Source organism: Anopheles arabiensis, chromosome 2 (genome assembly GCF_016920715.1).
Source record: "Anopheles arabiensis isolate DONGOLA chromosome 2, AaraD3, whole genome shotgun sequence".
Lineage (NCBI taxonomy): Eukaryota > Metazoa > Arthropoda > Insecta > Diptera > Culicidae > Anopheles > Anopheles arabiensis.
Window position 1 is genome coordinate 101333240 of NC_053517.1, and position 26996 is coordinate 101360235.

Consider the following 26996-nt stretch of genomic DNA (forward strand, 5'->3'; position numbering starts at 1 on the left):
ACCGGCTCCCACCCCCCTCTCCCCCTCGTGCACAATATCGTTCGCATTTTGCCACGATCGCTTGCCACGGAGTGGCTATTCTTTGGCAGCTTTTTTCCCCGACAGCGAACCACTATTGTGTTTGGCACGGGCCCGGGGAAAAAAGCAGCCAGAGGTCGGGGTGGTGTTGTGCGAGCAGCGGGAATTGTGCGTCATGACAGATATTTCTTTTATGCAAATGAACCTCCAGTCCACACCCCACTCGCGAACCTCTTTTGTGGCGGTTTTTTGGGTTGAGGGATGCTGGGAGCAACATGGGTCGTCACATTTTTTCCCCCACTTCGGCCACAGAAGGATAGAGAGGACCTGCGCTGCCCTCCAGCCGAAAGAGCATACATTACGAGCCACACGCCGTAAGTCACTGACGACGGTCGTTGGCACACGGAAAAGGATTAGTTTCAATATGCCCCGAAAGTGGGTGAATTTCGGGGGTGGCAAGAAAAAAAGAAAAGGAAAAATCCCACCATTTACCTCGTGCAGCAGCAGCAGTTTGTTTTGCCCATCGCTCCAGTCCGCGCAGTCTTCCTGCCACGAATTTGTACTGTTCAATGTGCCAAATATTGGCGTGGGGGAGAAAAATGTTGACTTGAATTACTTTTACTTAGAATGGTCGGAGAGGCAGAGAGAGTAGAGCAACGGGTACGCTTCATCGGGCAAGAATGTTCAATTGTGTGGAGGTTACCATGTTTTTTGCTGTTGTTGCTTGAAGCTTTGCAAATAGGGCACATGGAAGATGAGAACGTTCGTGGGAAAACAATACCTTTTTTTTTGCTAGCGCTTATTCTTTATTTCCAATTTTGAAAAATGAGTTTGTGAGACATGTATTGGGAAAGGTTTGAGGAAGTCATTGCTATTTATTTCTATTTTGGTGTGCTCCTTTCGCCGGAGGTGTTTCTAAAAGTATTAGGGACAAGATTAATGACGCAACGATGGAATAGATTGAGGAAATGGTAAGAATTTATCGCAGTGTAATTTCTATAATTGTGAGCCAACATTCCATGCTTCAGTGTGTAGTGTTGGGTTTTATGAATCTTTCGTTGAGATTCAATCATATTTTTTGATTCAATCATATTTAGTGACATGATGAGTAATTAGAATCTCGAGTCGAATATTCAAAGATTCATGAATCTCCTAAATTTCACGAATCTTTCGTTGAGATTCAATCATATTTTTTGATAATCTCTTATGTTTCACGAATCTCTTAAGATTCATGAATCTATAAGATTCATAAATTCATTAAAATTCATATATCTCCAGGAATTTATGAATCTTTAGAGATGTATGATTTCCAAAATACTGAATTTGCCCAATCCCACCTAAAACTTGCCTGTTGGGGGTTTAAACCTTGCATGGACCGACTTCCCGTAAGTATCTTTCGAGATTCAAGTATCTTTCGAGATTCAAGAATCTGTAGAGATTCATGGATCTTTCGAGATTCCTGAATCTTAAAGATTCAGGAATTTTCAAAGATTCATGAATTTTCTGAGATTCATGAAGCTTTTCAACCGAGACTCAGATTCATTGAATCATTCCGAAGATTCATTCAGATTCATGAATCTGAGTCACATTTACCCAACACTACTTCAGTGTGGCTGTATCGGTTGTTAATAATGTATTGCTTTAGTAGATAACTTACTGAAGTCGATAAATCTTTATTAAATACCAAGATTAATTCTATTGGATTATAACACATTCAAATCCTCAATGATTTTTGAAGAAATCACTTTTAATTTAATTTTACACTGGTGAAGCCTAAAGCGCAGCAATCCAAAAGTAACTCATCCTCACTAATTACATTCAACTCAATTACACAATCAAGCGCTAGCAACTTACTTTCGCTCTGTTATTTCTGCACCAAAAGTTCCCTCCCTCCGTTTTCGCTAATGATTCCTCTTTTTAATCGAATCCAATTGCCGTAAAGGAAAGTTTTCATGCGTCATTAAACGCCTATCATCATCTTTGGGTGTCTGGGGTGCAACGACGCTGGGTTTCGCATCTTGGGAAATAGGTAAACCCTATTGAAAATGACACAAAACAGAAAAATTAAATTTAAACAATGACTCCACACGATATGAATATCACTCGACTCGCGCCCACTGCTGGGTCTGCAGTCTGCAGTGTCTACGCGTCTTCATTTCCTGGTTGCGCGTCTTAAAAGTTGAGCCGTAGGAACCGTAGTAGCGTGAAGATGAACCTCCTCCCTCGGCGTACACCGTTTAATTATAGTGCGCCTGAGCGCGCCTGCTGCACTGCTTTTGCACCGATTTTGCCCGGAAGATAAACGCGCAATGGTTGCAATGTGTACGCCACTGCACACCAAAAGCCCGTGTGACACGTACATCCGCTGGGTGTGGGATTTAATCATGTTACTCCAGCACACCATCATCACGCCCGCCGCCACCACCAACGGGAAGCAGCAGGTGGTAGTGCGAATTATGAAATTAATAGCGCATCTAGCGGCTGCTATGTTCATCTTCCCTCGTTTGTGTGTGTGTGTGTGTGTGTGTGTGTGTGTGTGTGTGTGTGTGTGTGTGTGTGTGTGTTTTATACTAGGTTTATGTGCACTCCATATTCGCGGAAAAGAATGGTGCATCAAACGAAGCGCCCCTCACGATGGGGATGTAATTTTCCATCGCAATAGTTTTGCTTACGATCTTGTTGACAGATAGCTTGTTTTTTGTTCGCGCTTTTATACGTGAGTGTGTTTGTGTTTTTGCTGCTTTGTGTAAACTAATTTAACGAACATATGCTCTGTTCCCCGGGTGATCGCCAACCGGCTGCTGCTGTTATGCGTTACGTGAAGAAAGCCAACCGGCAGCGTTCGTGGCGAAGCAGAACGTAGAAATGATTTAATTTATTACCATACCACGCGTGGGACACTGCTCGGGAAGGGGGACACAGACCGTGCCCGAAGCAGTCCAATGTCATTGGCACCACCCTCTGCCCGCACGGGCTATAGACGCGCTTGTGTTGCAGCTTGGAAGAAAAACTTTTCACCCACTCCCCGTGGAGGCCTAGCGCGTGGAAAGGGAAAAAGCCGGCATGGTTGTATTTATTATTGGCAACTAACATTTGACGAGCGTGACAATGCCTCGTCGGCAACAATAGGGGCGCTCTCCCCTTCCCTGCCCACTGTGAACATCATCGTCGCCATCTTGTACGTGCGGGTAGGATGAAGAATGTTCTTCGGGAAAGTGGGAAAAATGAAATTTAGCTCTCCAGCTCTCGGTGCAGACGTGACAGCATTCGTGACTGTCGGGGAGCTCGAATCTGGGCATCGAATTGGGTCATATCCAGTATTTGCCCGCCGTCTCTTAGTGTCACATTTGACGTACGTGCGGGATGGCAGTTTCAGGGCATCGGGAAATGATTGTGTGTGTTTAAGTGTGTGGTTGGAATGGTTAATCAAACACCTTGGACGTGGCAGGTTGATAACAAAAGCTAATTTTTTATTAACAAGTCTATACAAATGACAATTAGTAAGCGGGCTTTAGTGCGTTGTACTTTAAGCTCTGTTGACTCGTATAACTCTTCCTACTGGAACGTATTCCACGCCTAACTGGATTCCTGTTCGCCCTCTGACATATTATTCCATAACAAGGTGTTGATGACCAAAACGCGCGCGCCGCCCTAACAGCCGTTCTCCTGCTGCATACAAACGTGTTTTTGCGCGTACCTATTTCCATCCGTTTTCCAGGGTTCTCTCCGCTCGTGAACAACAGAATGTGAACTGTTGTTACCGCGGCCAGCAGATGCCGCATAGATGCCGGAGGTACCAAGGTAAAAGGACACGTGCACAGTACGTGCCATTTGAAGCCTTTTCAGCCTTTTGCGTCCAACTAATAGGATAGGCAAAAAAAAAGAGAAGAACTTGTACAGCATCACACAGTAGCATCAGTTCTGAACATAATCATTTTTGCCTATCCCTGTCCAGTAGTACCACAGCCGGTACCTGGTTTGCGAACGTGTGCCGTCTGCATGACCATTCGATGGTTGTGTTCCCGCTTTTTCCTCCCCGATTCGATTGAATTTGCCAGGTGAAAGGGTGAGGTCATTTGGACGCGCACACCTTATTGCAGCATCCACCACCTTGGGTGAGCAAGATTTTTCCTTTTTCGTATATCGTTTATTGACAATTGAGAGCCGTTTTTGACAGTCATTTTGGGGGTGGAGAGAAAAATGGAAGGTCAAAAGTGTGCTCTTTCCAACTGCGCGTAACAATACACATTCCACAGCTGGCTCACATGTGACTGGTGACTCTCACTCTCTCTTATCGTTGTCTCAGATCGTGCAGGGTAGATTTTATTCGCCCAGAATTGTTAATAATCGGTCCGTTTCGGCATTGGCAAACGTTTTCGGACTGGGGAGCGAAAATCGAAGAACTGGGCTTCGACTGAAGAAGAATGATGGCATGGCCGTTACCAAAGTCATTTTTTGCCCGTCACCCCGTGCCCGTGATGGAACGTGATTGCTTCCATCATTGGTTCTATTTTGTACGAACCATGAACCTGCCGGGTCATTTCTCGCCGCTCGGAAAAAGGTGGCATGTTTTGGAGCGAGCGTCTATTTTATATTTTTTGTTGTTGGGGTTGTCCCCCGATATGCCCAACACATATCCTTCCGCCAATAGTAGCCAATGGTAGCATGGCAAGGGACGAACACGATATGCAAAGTGTAATGGTTACGATTATTGTGCCTATTGAGATTGTGGATCCGCTGATAAGCGAAACCCATTGGGAGGAATGTTTACAAATTCGTTCGATAAAAATTTGCGTCGCCAGTCTTACCAGCAAAAAAAAGAAGGGAACCGTTCGAAAACAGAGATTGTTTGTTGGGCGAGAAGTGTACAAAGCGTCGTTTGCGCATGGTTATCTTGCTGCACTTATCGTGGGACTTTATCTGGAAGCTATCGGAGCACGTCGTGTGTAATTGGTAGTTTTCACCTGGGCTGCAAAAAGATCCTGTTGTGAGTAAGACTTTTTAATTTTCATTCTGGATGCCGTTTTCTTGCATTTTGGGCAACTTTGAAGTGATGTCTGTGTACCTTCCGGCAATTGTTTGGATATTTGGAAGTCTCTACCAACAGTAACATCTTTTGTTGTTTTTTTTTGTTTTCATGCATCTTCAATTCTAGACTTGTAGATGTCTAGATCTCGATTGGTTTAGATTGGCAGATACTCTGATTTTGAAAAGATTTCGCTAGTAATGTCATGCCAATGGAAAGATACAAGACATCATCCAATGTTTGAAGTTGTCTGTGGGTTGCACGATGAATACATTTGCAAACATTACCACAAGTTCTTGCCAATCTCTACAGCTTTAAAGCTGTTTGGATCAGCTCACTCATTCTTTAGATCAATCTGAGTCTACTGTGCGCCACCTTCTGTTAATCTTAGGTTTTTTGTGAAGAAGTCCTCCATATTTCTTGTTGTTTCTCACTTACAACTTCTTTTGTCAGTGTCTGAATACTGAATGCTTGGTATTCTTTTGGTGAGTTTTGTGCTCCTTAAATTCCTGAAGCAAAACTGGTATGCTAAAGGTGTCGAGATTTGGTACCCAGGTCCTTCTCAATATCTCAATAGCAAAACCGATTAATATTTAACCTTGCCAAACAATCCAAACACACACGGCACACGGCTTCACAATATCGCTTGAGATCACATTGTTCTCCGCTGAATGCTGGTGCTGCTGAGTGCACGAAATGCATACTTAATTTACTGACATTTCATAGAATTAGTTATTGGCCCTTCCGCACGATGACGACGAAGGAAGCTTTCGACGCCGCCGGTACACCGTTGTGTGTGTGTGTGGTGCTCTCGCTCTGCTATCGAAGAATGCACCCGCTCCGGTTGTAAGCGATTTGGAGGATCGGTTACACTCGCCCGGTTGATTAGCATGCATATTGAATGAGCTCAGCACAATAAGTGTCTCGGACGCTTGTGTGTGTGTGCAGCACAGCAAACCGTTCCAGTTGCAATCGTGTTACAGCGTTGCGCTGCTGGTGTTTGGAATTTATCCGGAGAAATTCGAGCATTGCGTTCTTGTAGACCTTGCACCTGGAGCAGTGCTGAAGCGAGCCGGTTTGAAGCGTGGAAAGCGCAATGCGGCACACACTGCTTCATTTAATCTGTGCATGCAGAACTAAACCTCGTTAACCTTACACACGTCACTGCACACACATACACATCGAGCTCGCACACAGGGTATAGATGATATATAGTGGCGTTTCACGTTAGCTTTGTAGCTTCGGGGAAATGATGCACAACGATGCTCTCGTTGCCGTCTGCCGATTGGTGACTTCCCAATCCACACCAACCCCACGACGGCTGGCAGCTCAGTTACAGCGTGCCGCCCGTGGGCTGTAAACGCGTTATAGTTCACTTATGATGAGTGAAGTAACTGGTTTTAGCACATCGTAACATCCACGGTCTCCGCCCAACCGACCGAACTTGGGAAGAAAGGCAGCATCCGTTCGCTTCCGCCCGTACATCATCTGGTGGTGCTGGTGCGCGGGTGCATGGACAAACGCTTCCCATTCATATTTGAATGCATTTCTCCCACTTGACGGCTGCACTTGGTGCAAAGATTTGGGCGAAGCAGGTGCTGGTGCGCACTGATGAAGCTCGCTCAGAGTCACGAACGCCTGACTCAGGGGACGGGAGTGGCGACCAGATCAATTCTCATGCAATATGCAGCGGTGTTTGAACTGGATGGGAACGATACACACTCTTCGGGACGTCCGCAAGGTTTGCCGCAGGTTGCGCTGTAGACACCGGTGGAATGTGTGCCGCTTTCAACACTTTTGCGGGACGAACAGGTAATTTGAGGCGTTTGAAAAGAACGTGTCCCGGAGACGGTGGTTCCAGGCTTAATAAGACTGGGTCGTACATGGGCGCAAGGTGGCATGGGCGCGTTGAAAATCCAGCGTTTGTGTGTTCTCTCTCTCACTCTCTGCTCCGCAACGCCCGATCAACAGATTACCGGTGTTGTGTAAAGCTGTAGGCTCCGTTTGTTACACCTGACCTACGATAACAAACAACAATGTTGCGCTGTGAGCAGGCCCTGCAGCAGCAGCAGCGTGTGGTCGGCATACACTGAGTTGGGAAGATTTTTGCGCCACACTGATAGCGGGGTTGGTAGAGACGTCGTGTGCAGAGTGGCGTAGTTATATAGGTACTCTTAGGGACGAATTTCTCGAAGTTTCTTTTGCCTTCGTGGTGGCGTTGCGCTAGCTGATAGTGTGCTGCGGCAGAGATGCCGTGACTAAGAAAATGCTCATTGTTCTTGGCGGGCCCGTCTGGGCCAATGGCTGATAAACGGTGGCTGTCAGTGTGGCTGGGTGTGTGTATGTGTGTGCGGTTTAAGATTCCCTACAAGTGATAAAACCGAGAGGTGCAACCGTTCTCGAGCTGCATGCTAGGAACACCCCCCCCGTCCAACAACCACTCGAGCGATAGCGTTGAGTCACTCAGCGTGCCGTGACCATGCTAAACAGTAGAACCGTCGTGTTTGTTATGTTTCTACAACCCTCTCTCTCTCTCCCTTTCTCTATCTCTCTTTCGCGCACCGTGTGTCATTTACCACTCCGGGGCAAGTTGAAATTTATTTCGAAAAATTGCTAATCATCACATTAAACATGAGCCGGGAAGGGGGCAATTTGTTTTGTTGTTGTTGTTGTTGCTGCTGCTGTTAGGATCTAGACAGCAAACGACGCAGGCCGCAGCTTATCAGTCAAGGTGTGTGCTGGTGGGTTTGAACACAAATCCCTTCCCCGAACTCACAGAAACATTATAGCCACAAAATCTTGAGAACAACTGGCGTGTTTGCCCGTCAACTGGCTCGTCGACAAATTTTGTGGGAAAGGAGGGACCTCCTCCCAGAGGTCGTCCTGCATTTGCATTGCAAATGGGTCGATGGAGGTTTGCAGACGCGAGGGAAAAGCACATAAAACACTCAGCACACGCCAGCCGGGCGTATGCAACTTTTGGTGCAGCTCCCTCGCGCCGTTTAGGTTGGGAAATTAAGATGACCAAATGGGGGACCACCGAACGCGATTCTTATCCGCTCGGGCGAGGCTATAATTCAAGCTTGAGTGAGAGGCACTGTCAGCTGTTGAGAGGGTGCAGATTTTTAGCTACCATCTGCTGCTGCTGCTGGACGGTGTGTTAAATGTGTATATGTTATCCTATTTGTTTCTTTTCATCGTTGTTTAACGGCTGAATAACTGTGTGCATATAGATTTCGAGGCTTGAAATTTAGTGTATACATTTTAAACAATATTTAATTCTTGTTTTACGTGAAAGTATCTTAAGATACCTTACCGATACCTAATTTTTAATTGCTTGAATAGGGTTAAGATAAAATAAAAAATAATCTGTTTCCAGATCCTGCTCTCCTAGTGACGTATTCTTATCCATTATTTTTTCTATCTCACTATCCTGTGCCACTTTTGAAGTGTCGTGATTAACGCGGATACGCCCGAGAAGAAGTGTAATCCATCAAGTGCGCACGGTCTTACATCCCTGCCCTTTCTGCCTCGCCCGTGTTTCAAAAAGTGACCTAATTTCAACAAGAAAACTAATTATGTTTTTAATTTTCTCATCCCTCTCTCTTCTTCTTTCAGGTAAGCGCACGCTCCAATCAAAATGAGCTTTTTCCTTTTTGCTAAGATTTAACAGCCAGGACCGTGAGAGATACCGGCCGCCGGCCAATCTGGTGATGGGTAAAGTTAGTAAAAATCCGAAGTCAACTGCAGAAAGTAGCTACGACCAGCATTATTCGAAGCCACCTGGAGTAGTCCGGAAGCGTTCGGAGTCGTCCGGAGTCGTCCGGAGTCGTCCGGAGTCGTCCGGAGTCGTCCGGAGTCGTCCTGAGTCGTCCTGAGTCGTCCTGAGTCGTTCGGAGTCGTCCGGAGTCGTCCTGAGTCGTCCTGAGTCGTCCTGAGTCGGCCTGAGTCTTCCTGAGTCGCCCGGAGTCGTCCAGAGTCGTCCAGAGTCGTACGTCGTCGTCCGGAGTCGTCCGAAGTCGTCCGGAGTCGTCTGAAGTTGTCCAGTCGATTCCTACTACGGGTGACGCTGATCGATTCCGGTTGACACCGGACGACTCCAGACGGCTCCAGGCGGCTCCGGACGACCTCGGACGACTCTGGACGACTCCGCACATCTTCGATTCGGGACGACTTCGTCGGACTCCGACTCCGGACAAGTTCGACTTAAATTCCGGACGACTCCGACTCTAGTCCTACGGCGAATTTAGTGGTTCCGATTTTGCTGGAGTCGGAATCGGTCTAACAATAACCGGAGTCGGATTGTAGTCGTGGGTGCGCTCCAGAGACCACAGCACTAGATCAATCCATGGAAAAGAATTTAGCTTTTAGCACGTCACAAAATGGCGCCGTTCGAGATTTGAAGATTGGGAAAGCATTGAATCACATTAACCACCAGTTGATGGCTTTTATTGCGTCCAAAGTTCGTAAAACTTTTTCGTAAAATATGTTTATTATGACCCTGTTATTTTGTAAGGTTTATTGATACCTTAACAGATGCATTCAAACGTAAAACTCGCGCATTAAAAACGCTTCAAAATGAAAGCACCCATTCAATTAAATGCTAGCCTTGCCTTGCAAATACCTTCTAATGATGGAACTGGCAAAACAGTACGCAAAAAAAACAGACAGTAGTCGGCACTGGGCCATAATCTGCACTCAAAGATACGCATAATGTAACGCTGTAATGGTGGTTGAAATTTCACTCTCCAATGACGTCAGGAAGCTCTGCGGTGCTTGCATAATAGTTCGGGGCGAGGAGCCTGCCAGGTACAATCTCCCCATCGCCGAGGAACAGCCAGAACCGCCTACACGCCCAGTTTTCTAAGTGGTGGGATCATAAGCTTTCGAGAATGATAAGCTGCAATTTTGGATGGTTGCCCTTTTTCCTGGTTGGCAGTCGGTGCCAGAATGTCCTTTGGCATTGAATTTTTGTTGTTTCAACTCCACACGACGCAGCTGGTTGGTTATTAATTGTAATGAAGGTTTAGTTTTGCCGGCATTTTCGCTTCATTACGTTCTGCTTCGAAAAAAGAAGGAAGAAATGCTCTCGTTGTTGGTGTGTTCGGATTGAAAGTTATTATTTATTTTGCTGTAATCAATTGGCGTGTCAACACCGGTGTGAAAGCTTTCACTTATTCCGCAAGGCCCTAATCAGCTCTAATTGAGTCAAACATTTGCGGATGTAAAATGTGTGGATAGTTTTTAGCTGTGGTTGATGGTAAATAAAAAAACAACAGTAAAAAAATCCCACCTTACCACACTTTTGCAAACATTCGTATGAAAACTGTGCGCTCTGCGCCCCGTACCAGCAGTCAGCATCATCAGAACGTCCGATTACATTAATCAATGTTTGCCGACTGTGTGTTTATGTAATCGGCGTGCTGGAATGTAGCTCTCGCTGACGAGTGGAGGAACCCGGGTCAGGGTGCTGAGCTGGCGCTGGCTTCCACCACACCCTCCCTTCCCCCCGGAGCACCGTTGTCGAGTGATAGATAGATTAATCAATGTTTGCGTTTCCCTTTCGCTGGAACGCGCGCGCAGCAGCGTTCGTTCGCCCGTTTGTTTGGTTACGATTAATTCCAATGAATCAAAGGGCGATATAAAAAGAAGGGCGAGATCAGATGCTTTTGATGGGCGATGGGTTACAGGGAACGGGGTTACCCATGTGCAAGGGGGTGCAGGCGAAAATCAGCTGTCTCTCTGGGTGGTTGCAGTGCGGAAGGGTGCTGGTAGGGGGGAGTAAACGGAAACGGTAGGGTCTGATTGAGATGGAAGAAAAACTCGTAACGTAATCGATCGGGCAGGAGGAAGGGGCGACAAGTAGTGGGGGGGCGAAGCCCAATATATTGATAGATGGAAAGAGTGTCACGTTTCGCGCAGCATATGCCGGTGAGTAGCAATAAAGCAAATATGCAATTTTGTATGCACGGGAGGGGGAAAGGAGAGGGAGGAGGAATCATTTTGCAAAACCGTTTGGTGGTGAATGGTGAATAAAAGTAATTAAAGCAATCAGCACTGTAGACAAATTTACACTTCTGCTGGGTGTTTTTTTTTCTGTACAGCTTCGATTGAAGTATGCAATTGCAATAGTTTATTTGAGTTTTAGTATGCCTACTCGCTCATCGTATAATTGCAATCATACACCAAGCGATATGAATGACAATAAAGCTACGGTTAATATTTAATGTTTGATTTTAATCGTAAACTTCACTCAATGATATTCTTTATTTGCGTTTTTATGGCAGTTCTGTTATCAATGTCATGCGCCATGTTGTTAGGTCATACACTTTACAAACGTTCCGAGTAGACTGGACCTAACTTGAATGTGCTCAATGTAGTTGCAGAGTATAGTCCAATAGAGTATTAACATATTTTAACTACCAAATAAAATCAAAATATAAAATCAAATTCAAATCTTCCAAGTAGTTTTACATGCAGAATACTTCTCCTGTTCCCTGAGAGTTTAATTCCAAAAATCGTCCAATAAATCGTGTCATTTTAGCCCATTTACGAAAAGCAAAACAGAATGCAAGATTCCGAACAACTCCGCACTAAATCTTACAACATCGGGAACTCTGTGGTCGCAAAACCGCCTGATGACTAATTCAATGCAAAGCGACACAAAATGTCCGGAAGTTTGCATATGCATTCTGGTTGTCAATTACCAATTATTGGATTGTGTTACTTTTAGCACTCTCCTCCCCCGATATGTGATCCTTCGGAAAATGTCTCGCTCCAGTTATCGAGAAGCGCTAATTGATGATATTCTTCCTTCGTGACTCCCGTTGCAGAAGGGTTCCCCGTAATGTGTGTCTAAAAACAGCAACATTAATGCTACTGGTGTGTGGCATCAGCAGCAATTTGCCGTTATCGCGTACCGCACGGGCCGTCGATTGCGTATTTTGATGGCATATTACGAGCAGCGTTTCGTTCGTGGAGTTGCTCCATTCCCTATTTCTGCCTCCCTTCCTTTTTTTGCTTTTCTTTCTCTCTCTTTCTCTCTCTCTCTCTCTCTCTCTTTCCCTCTCTCTCTCTTTCGCTCTCTATCTCTCTTTCTCTTACTTGCTTAAATCGGGTTTGGGCGCGAGCATGCGTTGCTGCAGTAAAGTGTATATGGCTGCATTCGTCCTTGCCTGTGGAGTCGCAATGAAGGGTGATGGAACTGCCTGGGGGGGGGAATACTGAAGGGTGGAAGATGGGCCAAGTGCCGATACACACAACGACGCACGCGACGACGCACTAACGTCGCGAAATATGGGAAACACCCGTTCGTTCGCTCTGTGTGTGTGTGTGTGTGTGTGTGTGCATGCGCCTATGGAAGCAGAAACCGGTGAACGAACCGGACACTGCACTACCACCACCTTCAAGCCGCGAATCCTCTCCCGAATCTCTGTTGTTGTTTTCCTGCCTGTCGGGTCACTCGCTCCCTCTATCCTTCTCCTTCACACGCGCAACAATGGGCAGCAGCCATCGCCGCCATCTAACGCCCATTTTTGCTCTCCCCATTTTGGTTCCGGCATGGCGGCATCGCTCGAGAGCTCCATGGAGAGCGGCGGCTCTCGCGCGAGCATGGCGGCTTATCTCACGCATCGGAGTGGTGTGGTGGCGGCGCGGTGTGTCATTTCCCGCTAGCCGGTCTGCGGGAAAGTATCAAAACCACCCCCAAACCATCATGCGCGAGAGGGTTGCAGCACTCAGAGAAGGAGAGAAAATATCCGATCAGATGTTGTGTACCGCTGCCGCGTGAGTGACCGAGCGCAGACGAACGATAAGGCAGTTGGATGAGAGAGAAAGCGAGAGGGTGAGAGTGGTGCCACAACATCTCACAACCACCAGCTGCTGCTGCTGCTGCGATGACACCCCGTTGAAGGGATGAAAACTTTGGGGTGGAGCACGAACCAGAGGGTTTTGTGCTCCAGGTGGGATAAAATGGTTCGTGAGTGACGGGGGTGGTTCTGAGTGGTGAGAGAACACAGAGAGCGAGAGAGCAACTAAACGTGTGTGTCTGTGTGAGCTACCAATAGAGGGTTGAAGATGGGTCCCAGCACACGTCCACACTTGCCCTTGGTACAGTCCGACGTGAACGTTCGCCAAAAACGCATCGACGACCGAAGCCGACGTTTGTGGTTCTTCTGCACCAAGTCTGTGGTTCTACTCGCCTAAACCCTCCTCCCCCGTTCTCGGTCGGTATTCACGGTGTGTGTGTATCTGTTTAGCATTCCAAAATCGCGACAAAAACGCACACTTGCAACGGTGCTAGACCGGCCGCTCCTTTTATCCAACCGCGACCTTCTCCACCCCCGAAAGGGTGCAACACGCCAAAGACACACGGGTACGGTACGTCTCTCCGTTCCTTGTGCAAGTGCAAGTTTCTTCCCCTTCCTCCTCCCCCCCCCCTCCTCGCACAGGGTTGTGTTCGCGCAATAGTGGTCCGCAGTTGACACATCGACAGTTCTCGTGTGACTAGAACGGTGGCTAGTGGAGCTCTCGGGCCTGTTTTTCTTTTTTTTTTTTGCAAAAACGGTCGACGTGGACGTGCAGCAAATGTGAAGTAGCAAAAACAACGAAGTCCCTTGCGCCTTAGTGGTGTGATGCATCTGTGTTTTGCATGTGTGTGTGTGTATTGGAAGGTTTTTGGGAAACTGGAAGAGCAGAAGGTCTTGAAATTGTTTTCAAGGTCCAACCCGTTAGAAGTGGCCTAAAGAGAGAGAGAGAGATAAAGAGAAAGAGGAATGGTGCTTCGCCTATAAAATGCTGGTTTCTGGTTTCCCCATTCCCTTCCAGCACGGATAATTCTCGCTCGTACCTTCCTTCAAACCCCGCAGCTTAATTGTGCCGGAAGTGAATGGAAAGAACCGGAAACTCTTACCAACACACACACACGCACGCATTCCGTTCCTTTCCCCGCAGTGTGTGTGTGTGCAAGAGCCCCCAAATGCAACGGGGCCTTTATTTTCTACCTCGTCATCTTCTCTTTGCCTATAGGAAGCGGCGTACGTGTGTGTGTGTGTATGTTTTTGTGTGTCCGAGACGCCGCTACAATGAACCGGTCATTACACATTCCACAGTGTGTTGTTGCGCACTGCAGTGGTGGGGCCACAAGAAGCGAGGGGTGCACGATTCGGGCGGGTGTATGCGTATGCTCTTGTCTGTGTTGGAGATCATTCGCTTGGTAGTTGTGCCGCTGATTGTGTGCCGTCTGCATTTGAGAGTGTTTGGTTGGATGACGACAGCACCGTGGACGCACTGTGTGTGTGTGTGTGTGTGTGCACGCGCTATAAACCACAATGGAAGAGAGTGTGTGACGCCCTCCCCCCCCTGTTCCGGGGTGCGTGAGGCAGAGAGCCAACAAGCACCGATTGTTGTCGGTGTGTGTCGTGTGCTGCGCTCTCTGGTGTATGTGTTTTTGGTGGAAAAGTTCGAGAGCAGAGAAAGAGACAGAATGAAGAGAGAACTACAACCACCTCCCCAACCCCCCTCGTATTATGGTCAAAGGGATGCAATGAAAGTGTTGGGTGTGTTGCTGTGGGGCAGAGGCCGGTGGATAGAAGACGATTTGCAATCACAAATCCCACTGAACCGACACAAACCGGTTCATGCGGTTTTTTCGTGCATGTCTGTGTGTGTGTGTGTTTGTATTGTAAGGCAGAGGCAGGTCTTTGGGAAAAGTTGAGCGAAAGACGGTGCTGCAAAAGTACAGATAATACGCGAGCAATAAAAAAAAACGGAGTATATAAATCCACAAGAGTGTAATGGTTGACATGCTGATCTAGGCCCTCTTGGGGCCTGCCGTACGCTTTCTGGAATGCCGATTGCAGGGAGGGGTACGCTGATATATTGCAATGCAGTGCAGAATCGTCGTCGTTGTTGTTGTTGTTGTTGCTCGTTAGTCATCGGCTACGTGACGTGACACTTGACTAACTGGAATGCAAAACAACTACCACTGCGCGTTGCGTGAGAGACATATCCCATCCATTCAATTCGAATAGAATCCGATGCAAGAGAGAGAGAGAGATGGAGAGAAAGAGAGAGATGCAGAGGAAGAAAGAGATAACAGTAATTGCGGAGAGAAGCTGCAAGACATGGGTCATCTTTCGTTTCATCCACCGCTAGATAGTGGAAGTTGGATCTGATGATCCGTTCCGTTCTCGTTTGGAATAAGCTCCAACGAACTCAGGAACTCATCTTTGGGCTGAGTGCCACTTCAGCCTGAGCGGATGTGCAATTCGACCGGCACTCACTATTGTTTCTGAGCTCTCGTCCATCCGGTCATGAAATTGGCCCAACCTGTGTGGTTTTGAAATATAAACAGTTCTTTGCGAAACATTTAATGTTGAATCTTCTCATCGCTCATATTCTTTTGGATTTTAGTATCTCCAAAGTTTTGGTCATAAATATTTTGAAACCCAAATATATTCAAATTGTTTCTCATGCTCTAGCTCCGAACTTCCCAAAAGTATGTCTAGACTGTTGTTGAATTTCAATTGGACAAATCGGTTGTATGTACCCCTTCCATCTACCTCCAGCAACATCCTCCAGCAGTCGAAATTGCCATCGGACGATGAACTCCCTCTGAAGGAATCACTTCCGGTTTCCCCTGCTCATCTCCAGCACACTCACGGCCCTACCCATCCCCAGTACAGTGTCTCGTACGGATGCGCCTGCGTGCACTGGTGTGTGTTTGTGTGTGTCTGTGTGTGCTCTTTCGTCTGTATTTGTACTCACATATACACACATGCACTGCTCATCATCGTCGGTGAGGAGTGCTCGGCGAAAGGACAACCACCCGCCACCACTGCCTTGGGAAATGCATCCTTGTGGCTCTCCGCAAATGCAACCAATGCCTCCGTTGCGTCAGTGCATTCTCAACAACCTGCTCGTGTGTGTGTGTGTGTCTGCCGGCGCCCTGTCTGTGTGCGTCTGTGCACCGGAAGTTGGCAAAGACCCCTCCCAGCCCTCCCGTTTCTTCTCGGGATAGTGCGCTCTCTCTTGCTCTCTCTCTCTCGCACCGGTTTGTGTGACGCACACAGAGCTTCCACTTTTTCCATGCTTTCCTATCGCAACCGTCGCTTTTACGCCTCTACAACCCCGCGCCTACTGTTCGCTCGTGCTCCCGAATCTCCCGTAGCAACACAGACGAAAAAAAGACCCCCCCCCTCTCGCCCCTCCCCCCTCCTGCCACAACGAATGCACACGAACACACGCTCCATGCACACAAATGCCGTGCGCCACACCGGACCGTGGCAAAGTAGGCTCATGCTCAGTAAGTCGGGGCCAGTCTTACAGTGGACGTCTTGCCGGTCGGCGAAAGTAGTGCCCCAGCGGTTAGTGTGCGCGTGTTTGAAGCAGTCCACCACCAAACCACCACTATTTGTGCGGATTGTGCAGTAAGGGGTGGGGCGTTTCTCTATTTCGCTATAGCTTTTGCGTTCTCCCGTTGCGTGTCCCGGTACACGTCCCGGTTCAACTAACGTGGCAACTAACGCTCGGGGCGACCGGCAACGCTTCGAAGCTGTGTACTTGGTATTTGGCTGGTTTTTGTTTGCTGGCAGACACGCGTCAGTACACTGCCGAAGCTCTGCCCGGCGTTGTCTAATCGATAAAATGATAATACGCCTGTTCGTTTAATTTAGCTGGTTATGTTTTGCGTCCATGTGGTGGCCAATTTCTTGCCAATACTGTGCGCCCGGTTAGTGTGTGTGTGTGTGTGTGTGTCTGTGGAGTGTGTAATTGTGTGTGCCGGTGTGTTGTGTGTGCTCCGGTACGTGAACTGCCGGAAGTGCCTCGATTATTTCGCCTATCCAATCCGCCGGAACACATTCCTTTCCTATATCTTTTTGAATTATCTCTTTGCCCATCTCTCTGTCTCTCTGTCTCGGCTTCTTCAATCCTTCTCCCTTTGGCTCGTGTTTCTAACCCGACGAACGTTTCCTCTGTGTGTGTGTGTGTGTGCGAGGGGTGGAAATAAATGTACCATTGTGTTCGTTTTATAATTTTGCCGGAGCGCATCGGCGTTGTGTGCACGTAGTCTTAGTCTCTTTGTGCCGGTTTCGTGAAGCAGACGACTGAAGAAAAAAAGTGCATCCACGTTCGTAGAAACAGTGAACCCACCCAGCCACCCCATTCCCATCCTCACACGTGTTTCACGTGGGACGGCACGCGGTAGATTGTAACGCAAGTTGTGATAAAAAGGAGCAATTAGTGCGATTTCGCTAACCAGATATAAATAGAAACGTTTGATGCATTTTGATACTTACTTCCCTCACCACCCCTCTTGACCTCTTTGTCTGTTTTTACCCCCTCAACCCTTTTCTAGTAGCAAAAAAATTGGCAAAGCAAAAGCTCCACCGGAAGTTAGTGTGTATTTGTGAGTGTGTTTGTGCGCCTTTTCGTGTGTGAAGCAAAGGTCCTCCCTCCCCTCGGAGCCGCACTTCCGTTTGCCGGTTACCGTGTGCACGTTTTGCAGTGTATCCACCTCTGTCTGTGTGTGTGTGTGTGTATTGGTGTGCAGCTATTGAAAGTGGTATTGGTGAGCGAGCGAGCAAGCGCAAGCATATATGTGTGGGAAATAGAAAATCCACCCAGCCAACATCCATTCCCCCGCTCGATGCAACATTGTTAGAAGAAGCAGCGGTTGTTAAGCAGAACGAAGTGTGAACGAAGAGCGAAAGAAAGAGAGAGAAAGGAGCATAGAGAAAAGCAGCGTTCCCGAAGCTTTCTCTGTTAGTGGTTTAGTGCGTTTCAGTGCGTTTGTGTGTGTGTGTGTCTTTGCTGCAGCTCCAACAAGATAGTACAGGCCCATTTGCAGGTCGCAAAAAAGCCGGTCCCTGAGCTATACCCCGTCCGTGTGTGTCCGAGCTCCACGTGCCGTGTGTCAGACAACGCCGGAAAGATACTTCTGTTAAGAGTAAGCATCGGTGTGGGATTTTGGGGAGCTATATGAGGGTTTAAATGCATAAAATTAAGTTTGTACCAAGGATGGGCTATTTTCAGCATTGTATTAGAGTGCATTAATCTGAAGTACACACAACGGTAACTCTCTGGGCGGCACCCGTTTGCGGTCGAATGAGCATTTTCCGAGCATTTGGATTGTAGGCTTTCAAATGCGCCCAATTCCAGCATCGATTTAAAGATATTCAATGCTTCAATTAGATCGTTTGTGCGAAAAAGAGACGAATAAGCCGAAAGAGACTCTAAAGACTCAAACAAGAACCTAAATCCAAACGAAATAAGAATGATAGTCACTGGACCGCAAAAGACGTCCGCTGCACGTTTTCTCAAGATGATCACAGTCCACTCATTGGCCGGGGCAATAATCAACATTGGATCGTTTAAAACGCTGCCCTCCTCCCTGTCTCTTGGAGGCAGATGTACCGGCACGCGGTCTCCGCTATCCCAGGGTTTCGCAGTGTGCGAGTCAGTCAAGCACATCCGGCAATGACGGTGTTTGTGTGTGTGTGTGTTTGAGGAACTCCAAGATGCAAGAGCGACTCCGGAACTGTTCCTCTCGTCCGTCCGCGTGGCATAATTAAGAGTGGAAGAACGTGCAACACATTTCCGAAGCTTCGTCTTCCCCCATTGAACTTTCGAGGTCTGGGTGCTCCAAAGCTTTTGGGAATGTGGATAGAAGGTGCAGGAGAGTGCGAGAGGGCCCTCGGTAGGTGCAATTAAAAGTGTCCGTCAGCCGTGGAGTTTGAGGTTGTACGTCGCTCAACGTCTGGTAGAGATAAATCTGGACATTTCGGTGTGGAAGTGCGCTGCTTAGAATGTCTGTGTACTTACTCCCAAGATGGATGTCTAGTGGGAGAGTTCGTTGCTCTCTCTCTCTCTCTCTCTTCCCTCTGTTTCTGTGCTCTGCGTTTTAATTAAAAGCGCACCACAAACGTACCAGCCACGCATCTCACGTCGTCACGCACCGACGACTGAGCGTGTTTGTGTGTGCGTTATTCTATTGATTGCTTCAAAAGTGACCACGCGTCTAATCGTCATTTCCTCCCCAAGACGCTCCGTGGGTTCGGTTGAGCGAAGCGGCGGACATAACGGAATCTTGAGCGCAGTTGACATATCTCGGTAACGGTGTCCAGAAAGAAGCAAAACGCTTCGCTCGTCGTGCGGTCAGGCGAATGTTAGTTTGCATATGCCGCGAACGGTTGTGGAAATAGAGAAACGAGTTGGCTGGCCAGAAGATCTGGTCGGCTGGCCAGAGCGGAATTTGATGTATAACTCCGTACAGTGTACACCTCGGCCTTACCAGTGCATTGGAAACCAGTGCATCCATAATTGATGGCATTGAACTTCGGGACGCTTACGGGGTCTGCTTCTTTGCCTGGGCTTAGGTATGGTAATGCATTATGTTTATGCATACTATTGGCGCAGCCTGAGGAAGTTGCTACCAGAAGCGGCACATCCTCCAGCCCGAAATTTGTATCCGAGAGCTTATCTTTTATGCGATTTAATTGCTACAACACATTGCTGGCGGGCACTGCCAAATGTACCGAGACCCTAAACGGGGCCTTCATACGCTCGCCCGCTGATTGATCATCAAAGGGCGCTCTGCACTGCACGAACTGCTGTGCGAAATCGTGCTCCTTTCATAAATATTAAATTAATTTCCACATTAATCTCTTATTCGTTTGCTGCCGAAGCGCGAAGCACATTTTTGTGGTTTAGTGGTACGCGGGTCCGAGGGTAGGTCCAAGCGGCGACATGCCTGAGCCTGTTCGGGAAACACCGGGAGTGTGGTGCATTTTTAATGAATTGGTGCAAATTAATGTGTTCCGGTTTGAAGTAAAAAAGCGTAAACGATCGTGTCGTGTGAAAATGCGTGCATAAAATGTATGCTGCGCTTATTTTGCAGTTTTTCGCTTGTCGTTTGAGCAGTCCACTCCTGTTTTAAACACTTTTTTGTGAACCTCATCAACGTCATTTTGGTTCTTGGGCCATTAATTTTCGTCTCATTTCTGTCGTTTGTCAAACTTATGTGTGTATGGATGTTCGAGAATTATGGGTTCTTTCGCGATCAGCGAGTCCCTTCGCATCGATCCAGTCCGCATCAATAAATACTCCCGGGTGTATAATCAACTGCTATTTATTCATCGGAATTAAATTACATCCGCCTATCCGTTTGCGGGCGGTTGAGTTTGATGTTTCCCGCACGGGAAATGGCAGATCCCCGAGATGATGAGTGCCGACGACATGAAGTTGTGTGTCTCTCTTTGGGACATTGGGATGAGGTCGTCCATCGCTCATACTGTGGGGCTGTGGTGCGCGTGTGTGTAGTAATGAATTTTACAGATACAACCGTACACCCGAGCAAAGAAAAGGGGAGCCAGCCAAATGGGAAAGGAAATGGAATAATCTCTCTATTTTGTGACGTGGAAAGAATGGTACGAATTGAGCTTCCGATACGGGGGAATAAAGTGTCATGCGAGATTTTGGCGAATTCCAAGAAGGGGTTTGAAATCGTAACATTTGCGTCCTGATAGCAATCGCACCTGCAAAGTCTCTGTGGGCGGACAATTCTGATAAGAAGATGCCCGTAAACATCTCCCAAAAAACGGCAGCTTAGCAGTACCGAGCTGTCACTTTAGGCCAAAAACCCCTAAGCTTACTTGTCCACTGAGAGGTAGAATTCTGGATGGAGTAAGAATACAAACTGGCAAATTCTTTCCATCAGGAAATGTCCATCTAATAGGACGCGATATAAACCCCAAATGACCTTGGTAGGCTTGGTGGGAGCACACAAGCTACACCTTCAACACACTTGCCCACCACCAACACACGAAATCTTCTCAACAACTCACGTGGGGAATTCATGTCCCTGGTGTGTCGCTTCTTGCAGCTGCCCGTGTCCTCCACTTCTGCTAACCACACTAACAAGAGTGCCAAATAATCGCAATCGTCTTAAGATTTACCAGTCATGGTCCGTGGGGAACTTTTGTGGTCTGGTCGGTCGGTGTAAGTGTGTGTGTCTGTGTGTTCCCTGTCTGTCTGTTTCGGTTGGGTGGAGTCCCATCAAACATCCCATTCGTCGTTCGGAGGGGGGATTTTTTTGCAAGCAACCGTTTTTGGCACAAGTTGTGTAGATGCGAAACGAAACTGTCGGTTGCCGCAAGAGTGGGAGAAACTTAACCCACGTGGAAGTAAAGAAGAAGAAGAAGAAAAGAACGTATAACGTCATTTTGTAATGAAGGAAAATCCCAACCTCCTCCCCAGTGTCCGCGCGTGAAGCGTTTGCTTCATGATCGGCTTTTCTTTGCAGCAGGTTCGTTTTTCGTCCGGCTTCTCTTCCCACAAAGAGTGGGAAGTTGCTCCCAAACCCCCGCCCCCCCCCTCCCTACCGAGAGAACACAAAACGATGAAAAACGGTCCCCGGGGTGATTAGAGCCGGGTTTGGAAGTAACAGCCGCACCCGAGACAGGCGGCAAACACAAAAAAGTGGATAGAAAACCTTGAAAAAGACGAATTCTGGAGCTTTTTTTTGATGATGTGGTTTGGTTTTGGGGCGCACACTTCCTGCCTGCCTGCTCTGGTGATGGTGGTTCTATGATCTATTTTTTTTTTCGAACCAAGAATTCATTTGTTCCTCTGCTAGACCTTCTCCACGCGACAGGGAAGATTAATCTTCTTTCGTCGTTGCTATTGTCGTTTGGTTCGTTGGAGGGGTTTCTGGAGAATCGGCTCCAACGGAAGCTCCCGGAGGGCAAGCGTTCTTGCACACACAGACCCGCTCATCATCCCGCACCACCTCGTTGCACCCTTCGGCTCCAAGATGTCACCTTCTACCGCGACGCACACAGATACATCGGCGGTTAAAACCCTGGGCAAAAGGGGGAAACAGATCGGTGAAACGTGAATACATTCCGCACGGATATTAAACCGTCTCCTCTCTCGTGCAACCCCCCCACACACACACACGCACACACATGTGCGCACAAATATCCAACCAAGCTGCCGTACAGATTGTTAATGATCTTAGCACATGATGTCGCCGCGGTGACCCTGCCGCCACTCCACTGATGCAACCTCCAACTAAGTCGATCTGCCCGGACACTCTTCATCGGGTTCGGTTCGGCTGTTCCGTTCGATTGTGGTCTAGAATCCGGTTCGTTCCAGTCACCGGCGACCGGCAAGATATTTCGATGAATCGTTTTAGCTATTTTTTCCTCTTGCCTCTGGAGAAGATTCCGGACGACATTTGAGAAGCGCGCTCCGGAGAAGCGAAAAGCTGGTGGGCGGTAATCGTAAAACCTCAGACATTGAGCATCGGGAAATGCAGGAAAAGGGCAGCACACACGCGGGTAGCATTACAGGGATAAGATGTCGCTCCCGCAAATGATTTTTCCGTTTCGGCTGCGGTTATTTTTTTTATTCTTCTTCTTTCGGTGGGCACTGTGACGATTGACGTTTGCGTGATTGCGGCGGCGGCTCTGTCATGCGTCGCGTTTGGTCGTCGCGGTCACGCGAGAAGGTTTTGCGGTAAAGCAGCCAGTTTCGTGTGTTGTGTATGTGTGTGTGTGTGTGAACGGCAGTAGAGCGATAAAATCTACAATCCCGCAAGTAGTACGATTAGATAAAGATGCAATCGCGAAGAAGCAATCAAAGTGGCCTATCGCTTGAATGGGCGAGTCACAGCCTATAACTCTTGGGACTTGGTTTTGTCGAATCTGTAACGTATATCATATCAGCAAAAAAAAAATCCCATTGTTAGCGTGCAGCGAAATGGCCAATTCCAATGATAATATCTTCAATTAGCATAGGTAATGGGACATTATCGGAACTCATCTCCACTGCCTTCCAGGAATCTAGGGTGTGGCTGCAGCAGTGTCTTTCTCCCTCACCTGCCACGATCAGATGAATCTTTAGATAACTTCGAAGTTCCGAGATATCTTTGGAGCAAAAACAAAAGAGGTTTTAAGTATTTCTCAGAAAAAAAGCCCGATACGAATTATGTACCGTAGCTAATGTACCGTTGCGTACTCCAATTCCCTTCCCAATTCCCTCCAAAGATATGTCGAGTTCGGCCGACTATAAACCTGATTGTTAGAAACTGCACAATTTCCCTGCGAAAGACATTTCTCACTCAAATCTCTGCGTTGGCCATTTTGATTATTACGAGGCAGCGATTAAATCACAGCCAGCAGCAAACGAGCGTGCTTAAATTGTGTGCCTTCCATTAGCGCGAAAGCTCTCACTAACCTAACGTTCGCTGCAACTAATACCAATTGGCTATTCTGCTGTTCGATCACTTTATGGCTTCGCACTTCGTTAGACCGAGCAGTGTCTTATGTGTGTGCACGGGTGAGGGCAGTTCAATTGATGGCTGTTGTACCGTCTCTTCCCCCGGGCGCTTCCTTCGCTTCCCTCCCTAGTGGTGCTGCTGCTGTGACCATAAATCACGAACTCAACCAACCTCTGTGTATGTGTGTCTGTGTTCACTTTCCGGTTCTATGCGGTCGTGAGCCAGCGCCAGTCAATTCTACACATCTAACGGATGTGTAGAAATTCCGGACTTCTTCACCCGAGCGTGGAGCGAAGCCGGAGGAACCGAAGCGCACGAAAGACCTTCTGCCACGTAATTGGTTTTGCGTGTACTCCGAATTCGACAGTTTAATAGCCCGCCCTGGAAGAGCGGGAGAAATCTCCTGGGAGCGTACGGTCAGTGCAGTTCCCGGCCCAGGTTGAAGAAAGCAGTCAGTGTGTCCAGGCGTTACAGTTGTGCCAGTGCCGGTGGTAGTAATGCACCGATTAGAAGGCACCAGCTGTGGAAGAGGAATGTGAACAATGCACGGAAAAGCACGTTTGTGTAAGGCCGCATGTATGCAAACGGGTAGAACCGTCCGTGATTTGCTGCCGTGTGTTGACTTTCATCGATGAAGTGATTTTGAAGTTTATTGATTACATTCATCTTTGGTGCTCAAATCAAGATCAGCAGAGCCATTCCAGGAAGGGAGTGTTCATATGAAGTGTGTTTCATTTTTTTTTAAGTGTGTTTCGTGAATGCTGGGGTGCTATGGAAACGCTAAACATTTCGACTCAAAAGCATGTTGTATTACTTCTAAGAATGCCAACATTTCTGCTCATCGAGCAAAGTTTCACTTTGCCGTCAACTTCTAACCTACCATTAACCTGAAGTCGAAAGTCTGCCACTACTTTCTAGTTTTTAATTGACCACTTCATCCTGCAACCGGAAACAACCGTCCAACGTTCGTCCATCGTCCAATGGATTGATCCCATTAAGATGCTGTTGAGTTTCCTTCCCAAAAAAAAAAAAAATCTAGATGTGAACCCTCCTCAAGTCCTACGGCTCATTGACCTTTGTCTCCGGCACAATCCCCAACTGTGGATCGTGGGGCCAAAAAGGCTGCTGCACGATCGTAAATTGCAGGTATCGAAATTGGTTTCGTTCCCCCCTCCCTCCCCTCTCGAGGGCGTCTCCGGTAAGGAGTAGATGTGCAACAGCGCACGGGGGGCACCATTTTGCACATTAATTTAAGGCATTTCCGCAAACGACGACCTGCAGAGAAGACTGCAGCGTTGGACGTCTCCGAAGTGGAGCAAACCTTTCGCTTAATTTCTTGCCTCCTTTCCCCCCCTCCTATCAAATCCGTTAATTACTACCCTGTCTCGTTTGGCGGGGCTTGTGGCGATGGGTTAGAAAGGTTCCTGAGAACTAGCCGTAAATTCAACCGTTGCACCGATTGCACTTTTTCCACACAGTGACGACCCTCCTCCGCCATGGCAACCCTGTGATGGAGCGTGCTAGAGTTTTTATTGTTTTACTTTTATTGTGATCAGTTTTCACTGCCTCGCGAACGTTCGACGTTTTCGCTCGCGTGAAATATGGCCTCAAAACCTGAACGCCCCCCGCTCTCGCTCGAAAGTAATGCAGCCACGGTTCAGTGAGTTCCTGTGGCCGCTTCTTTTTCATCCAAACTTCCCTCCGCCCCCGGCCAGTGGCGCAGTAGTGCAACGTGGTGCAGTTGGGAGAAAATTAACGGCCATGACGTTTTTCGTGCACCAGACGGTCAAAGTCGAGGGCGCGAAGAAGCTAGAAAGCAGGGAGTAACGATTGAGGGCGGCGGACCGGCCGGGCCTGTGCTGGTGGTGGTCGATGGAAAATTTTCACATTCGGTAGGGTTCGGAAAAGTGAAGCACGAAAGATGGAGGCCCCCCTTATACGGGTAATTGATCCCCGGCGTGAAGTGCAGGATGATGCAGTGGAAGCGTCTCGAGACAAATAGATTGCACAGTGTTTCACATAGTAATTACTAGGAGTTCTTCTCCCACTCTCTCATCTTCTATCCACTCGTTTCGTGAAAGCAGCCGATAACAACATTGCGATGTAGTGAATGTTTATGATCTGGCAATGATAGTAATGGTAGAATTTAAAGAACCACCCAATTACGATTACAGCACGGCTGGAGCCTGCTGTGGGCAGCTAATTGGATTTTTTGGATTGCAGGGGAGAGTTCCTGCTTTGTGTTTGCTATTGATTTCATTATTTGGGATTTGGGAATTTATAGCAGCTCTTAATCTTAAGATCAAACTGGAAAGCTGAAAGTATTCAATGAACTTTTTTTGGAGATTCTGGAGGACTTTGGAATTAAATTTCATTATTCCGTCATGCCTGGTTGGCTCATATATTCATGATAATATTGGCATTCTCAATCCTCCATTTAGAGGTGGCTAATCCTTCGAAAGCCTCGAAACATAATTCCTCGTCTTCATTCTTCCCTGAGTAAGACAACATCTGGACATCTAGAACTCAGCAGTAGCAACAACTGCAACATCTGGACCATCTGCGCCCGTTGATGTCTCCTGTGTTCTATCAAAGCCCTCCCAAAAAAAAGGATGGAGAAACACATTATTAAGATTCAATCACAAGATTTCAGTATGTTCAGATGTGCAAATGGTTCACCGAACCCGAGAAGCGAGTTAAAAGCATATGCAGGACGCCCATACTTCGAATGCCCATTAGCCAGCCCTCGTTCCGCGGGCCTGTCAGATTGTGTCTCTCCAAGCTTCTTCCAGCCTGCGGGATTGTGGGGGAACGATGCCATGCCATGAATGTCATCATCGTCGTCGTTCGTCAGCGACACATTTTAACATTCATAAGGCTTCCCACTCTGCCCGGCTTTTTGCGCGAGCGACACTTTTGTTCTCCGTTGCCGCTTTTCGCATATCGAAAGCTGCATTAAAAATCGTTTGATTTGGTTCCATTTGCGGAAAAAAAACGTTCTCTTCTTGCACGTTGACATTTGGCGTACATCAATGGCGGTATGTTTGGAGGATGGAGTATGGAGTTAAAAGGTGTATTCGGTTGCCTACGTTCCCGCTCTTTAAGAAGCTTCCGGCTGCGTGTGTGTGTGATGCTGTCAGATGGCTTTAACTCACCGAAAGCTTCTTTGTGCACACTGACAGCTAGTGCGTCTGTGTGTATGTGTGGCTCAGCAGCAACTTTTTGACACCTGTCATTGTGAGCTCCAAAGTTATCGTGGAGATGGGAACATTGCTATTTTGCGAACATGTTATAAAATTTAAAGACATACCCATTGAAACACAAACAAACACATCAGAGTTGGACATGCGAAATCTCACCCCGGGAATGGAAAATTTTCGGCTTGCCGTTTGCACAAAGCGAAAAGCATCCCGCGAAGGTATTTCGAGAAATATTTCAACTACAGGCGGCCACCTTCGCTTCACCCCTTCGCTCTAGCGCACCATTTCTCGCTGTCAGTATGGGGCGTGACATTTATGATGATTTCAAATTCATGCTACTCGGTACACCTCCTCCCAAACCCAACCACGGTGCTAGAAGTGAAACATGGAGCAACGAACAGAGCGATGATTCATGGGGTATCGCGTTTTTTTGTTAAACATAACGCAAAAGGGCACAGATGGCAGTATC

General features: G+C 47.6%; 1 protein-coding gene across 19 annotated transcripts in view; it reads left to right on the forward strand.

Moving 5' to 3' along the window:
• LOC120898011 (protein alan shepard) overlaps positions 1-26996 on the forward strand; it is a 201751-nt gene that overhangs the window by 69139 nt on the left and 105616 nt on the right. Inside the window, exons 1-2 of one of the 19 annotated variants that reach the window (XM_040303307.1) lie at positions 13141-13269; positions 17403-17993. The exons of 10 other annotated variants lie outside the window; for them this stretch is intronic. The gene's annotated coding sequence lies outside the window, so the exon portion shown is untranslated. Of the gene's footprint in view, positions 1-13140; positions 13283-13306; positions 13419-16380; positions 16481-17402; positions 17994-26996 lie in introns of those variants that run through there. 8 more of the 19 variants (XM_040303308.1, XM_040303309.1, XM_040303312.1 and 5 more) reach the window with 8 other exon arrangements.